Source organism: Alosa alosa, chromosome 24 (genome assembly GCF_017589495.1).
Source record: "Alosa alosa isolate M-15738 ecotype Scorff River chromosome 24, AALO_Geno_1.1, whole genome shotgun sequence".
NCBI lineage: Eukaryota > Metazoa > Chordata > Actinopteri > Clupeiformes > Clupeidae > Alosa > Alosa alosa.
In genome coordinates this window covers 2,780,001-2,785,000 of record NC_063212.1, presented here as the reverse complement: position 1 = coordinate 2,785,000, position 5,000 = coordinate 2,780,001, and the positions used below count along the sequence as shown (strand labels likewise).

Sequence of the window (5,000 nt, the reverse complement as noted above, 5' to 3'; positions counted from 1 at the left end):
TTAGACAAAATCCTCAAGAAAGACCAACATTTGTATAGCGTCCTTCATTTAAATGGTCATTTCTCTGAGATTGCCATGTCTGTGTTCAGAAGGCTGAAACAGGATGTGTAATGCGGATGCAGCACAGGTCTGCCTGCTCGCCCTGACGGCGGTGGGAACCGGATCATGTAATGAGAGACACATGTGCGTGTGTGTGTATCCCAGTGGCGTTTGGATCAAACAAACAAACAACAAAAAAAACCTTACGTAAACCACAGGAGTGTGAGAGCTCACGTCACATGGGCTCCCTGCAAATGTGTCAGTCTCTCTACCTCTACCTGTGTGTGTGTGTGTGTCACCTACCCAACAAGCACACACACACACACACACACACACACACACACACACACACACACACACACACACACTACCTGCCACAGCCAGGTATGTCTGCCCAGGACATTGGTGTCCTGCAGCGGAGAGCGAGCAGGATGGTTGTGTTCTCATGATAATATTAATGAGTCCTGTACGTAAGGACCGCAGATGACCCAAGGCCCTATAGGAGTGGGCCGAGTGGTAGAGATGCTCTCAAAGCCATACCTGGAACATGATTAAGTCACCTCTTCATTTATGTTGTACATTTGGTCCAAAGAAAATGGGTTCTTATTTAGTAGTGTAAAGGACTAAGAGGTCCTAAGACATTTATAGTATTGTATTGGTTATAATCTTTTGAATATGCAGAATTGATTATAAATGTTGACACTGACACATTCACTTACTATTTTATACATGCACTGTTATGAAGTAAATCACTGTAAAATTGTAAAATTGTACTATATTATGCCAAGATATGGCATAGTCAGGATTTTCAAGTTAAAATGGACTTTGACTAGTTCACAGCATTTCTGGTATTAGGACGGATGTACTGCACATGCCCCATTCAAAACCTGCTGTAATCCTAGACAGCTTTCCCTTGAAAACGTCTCCCGGTAAAGGCATGGTGTCAGGCCTTGTCCCTGGGGACAAAAAGTGTCATCCCTTTAAGTGCTGGAGAGCTCGGACCACGTGGGCGTAGCTCCCCTTTAATAAATCATGTTCTCTGAAAGGCGAAATGGTGTGGAAGGGTGTCTGTAGAAAATGGTTTTATTTATGAAGGAGAAAGTTTATGGAAGTGTGTGTGTGTGTGTGTGTGTGTGTGTGTGTGTGTGTGTGTGTGTGTGTGTGTGTGTTTTGTGTGCATGTGTTCGCGTGGGTAGGGTTTCTGGATGAGTATATGTCTGGGTCTATACTAGGCTGTACACGCCATGTACTACAAGCATTGAAGGCAAAATGGTGCCTACTGTAGATGTCATACAAGGCAAGGCTTTTGGGTCATGTGTGTATGGTGAAAAGTGTATTATTTCTGTATGTGTGTGTGTGTGTGTGTGTCACTGTGTTGTGTGGGGGAGGGGTTGTGGTGTATTCTGGCGTATTCATTTTATGGGCATGAGTAAGAGGCTTTTCAAGCTTCAACTGGAAATTAAGACTTTTAATCACAGTTCTCACACTCTCTCTCTCACTCTTTCTGTGTGTGTGTGTGTGTGTGTGTGTGTGTGTGTGTGTGTGTGTGTGTGGTGATAACATATGTCACTCTGATGAACCGCCTAAGGCCTGAACTTCTACACATGAGGAATGAACCTCCTCTCTTTCTTTGGCTTTTCTATCTATCTATCTATCTATCTATCTATCTATCTATCTATCTATCTTTTTGTTCTCCTCCTTTTTATGTTAAGCACTTAGGTCTTGTGAGGCATGTGTTGGCCCAGCACCACAGATCTGATGTTGGCATGGTGGGCACCAGAACATGTTCACAGCCAGCATCCCAGAATCCCTGTGCCCTCTTTCTCTGCCCTCTCCCCCCTCAATTGCCCCCCTCTTCCTTCTGTTCATCCTCCTCTCTTTTATTCTCTCTTTTATTCTGTTTCTGTAACCTCCCAATTCCCCGTCTTGCTCTGCCATTCTCTCTCTTCCTGCCCTCCCTTCCTCCCTCTTGTACAGTCTTTCTCCTCCCTCTATTTCTCTTCTCATCCCTCTATTTCTCTTCTCCCTCTATTTCTCTTCTCATCCCTCCTTTCTTCCTTAAGGCCTTGTTGTTTCCAACTCGACTGTGTTTTGCTCTCCTGTCAGACTGGGGGAATGTGTTTGGGAGAAGGAGAGAGAGAAAAAGAGAGGGAGGGGAAAAAGGGAGAGAGGCTTTCATACAATATTTATACCTCTAAGTATAAACATAGTGGAGCCTGGCCCCTACAGGTCTTCAGACTGCCTCTATGCATTAATCCCCCTCTCAGGCCCGCGCTCTCTCTCTTCCCTCTCTCTCTCTCTTTTCCTTCCTCCCTCCATTACTCTCTTCTCTCACTTAACTTTCCTCTCACCATCTCCTACTCTCTCTCTCTCTCTCTCTCTCTCTCTCCCTCGCTCTCTGTCTGAAGTGGTGTGGTCAGCAGGATCTTGCTCCCCAGTGGCTGTGAAACTCACTGCTTCCAGCCTTCAGCATAAGCAAAGGATGAGAGAAAGAGAGAGAGATAGAGAGAGAAAGAAGGTGAAAGAGAGAGAAGGATAGAGAGAGATGGAAGGAGCAAGAGAGAGCAAGTCCTCTGGTGCTCTGTCCTTTTGCACATTCCTAATGAGCACTTGTCTTATTCATGTACCTGACCGACCGTCTGACCCCAGTCATGATTACACATACCTACCAACTCACACACACACACACACACACACACACACTCACACTCACACTCACACTCACACTCACACACACCATTACATGTGTGTGCGCACACACACACACAGACACACGCAGGATAATATTTTCAGTAGGTTTATTTCCTTTGGCTTCAAGCTTTTGCTGGCAAATGTTAGATTGTCCGCATACCTTATGGTTCAGTGCGCACACACACAAACACGCACACACAAACACACACACACACACACACACACACACACACACACACACACACACACACACACACACACTCATCAGCTGCTTTTGCCCACCTCACTTACTTGCCAATGCATTCCCCTGGGCCATGACTAAAGCCCTTGGCCCCGCTCAGGTAAATGCGGAGTAGTGTCTCACTGTGACCTCTGTCCAGCAGCCCAGCGCTACCAGAGCAGACACAATCCCCTGCAGGACCACAACACGATGACGGATCAGACTCAGAGACACACACACACACACACACACACACACACACACACACTGTTGTGTACACTTACTGCTGCTGAGCATACATTAATCTCTGGTTAAGAGAATATTTTGGGCCCTTTAGCACAGTAGTGTGCAGGTAACAGGGACATAGTCAGGTCCAGATGTGTGGACTGTGGAGTAGTATCACCTACCATACGCTATCATATGGACACCTCTCATAGTATAGAGTTACATATAGCGTAGCTTGCTGAATTCCATTTATCTCTACTTATTCATTTGTACTGTGATTTGAACACATTAACAGGCAATCATAACAGAAGTCTTGTTTCGCATTCTTTGGCGTTGTTGGTAGCCAACATCTGATGCACAGACAGAGCTTCAACATTTAGACTAAAGCTTCCATCTACTCCGGCTCAATGAAGATGGCCGGAACGAATAAGCCAGCACTGCAGTGAGATACGCTCAGGAACCTTCTAGAAACTGTGAGCCGACTGAAGTGGATATTAGGCTGTGAGGAGTACTCTCTCTGTCATCTCCTATATCTCTCTCTTTCTCTCTCTCTTTCTCTCTTTCTCTCACACACACAGACACATACACACACTCTAGACCCTTGGAGAACCATAAGAAAGCTTTACGACCACGCTGGGATTGAAGAATATGCATGATTGCATCTCCGGAATAATCACAAGTCTGTGTAAATTTCCTTTAGGAGTTCTGGCCCTGCAGGGAAATATCCTCTCATCTCATTATGGCAGAGTTGGAGATGGTGAGCCTGAGCCCGACTGCCAGAGGAGAAACTGCACAAATGTCAGAGCTGTGCAGTCGCCTGCATTTGATCAAATGACATTTCAAATGCAGATCGCTTGCAGGGAGACTACGAAGCATTCTTCTTTGTTTGCTCTCCTCTGAAAGTAACTTGTGCGGCGTTGATTGGACAGTAGGTCTGTTATGAGGGCAAGCTAACAATGTTCTGGCGTTCATGTTTGCCTGGATGTTTTGGGCCATTTGGTACTGAGGTATTCTTTCTTTCTTTCTTTCTTTCTTTCTTTCTTTTCAGGTTTCTTTTTAAAATTTCCCTTTCTATCTATCTATTAGCAGTGTGCATACAAATGTAAAATATTTGAACAACCAACAGTGTTATTCGTTTATTGTGAACACTTGTGTACACTTACTGCTGCTGAGCTTATGCTCATCGCTGGTTAAGATAATATTTTCGGTCCTTTAGCACAGAACAGCAACAGAGGACATAGTCAAGTCAAGACGGGTGGAGGAGTGTAACCTACCATAAGCCATCTCATAGTATAGAGTTACATATAGTGTAGCTAGCTAACAAATTCGTTGCATAAAACAGAACAAGGAAAACACAAAAGTGTCTCCCATGAACTGTTTATTGTGATTACAACATTAACAGTGATGTGCTAGCAGAAGTTCTACCATGGCAACTGCTATGCTATGCTATACTATGCGATGCTATGCTGCTGTGGTAGCACAGCTTACACCATGATTCTGTGCGTTATAGAATAACCGAATAGGGATATTCATATTTGTGTAGTATATGTCGACTATTCGACTATCCGTGCACAATCCCTACTATCTATCTCTATCTATCCATCTATCTATCTATCTATCTATCTATCTATCTATCTGTCGTCTTTCTCTCTCTCTCTTTCTATCTCTCTCTTTGTCCATGCTTGGCTTTCTAAGTAATGACCCCCAACTGAAAGTCGACAGACTGCTGCACGTAAGCGCCTTGGCAATAGTATGCACAGTTACGACCAATTCGCTGCACCCGTCCTTGGACTCTGTGTGTGTATATGTGTGTGTGTGTGTGTTT

At 44.6% G+C, this 5,000-nt stretch overlaps 1 protein-coding gene across 1 annotated transcript in view; it reads left to right on the top strand.

Annotated features, from left to right (window-relative positions):
* Window positions 1-5,000, top strand: part of LOC125289867 (disks large homolog 4-like) — an 82,364-nt gene that overhangs the window by 52,754 nt on the left and 24,610 nt on the right.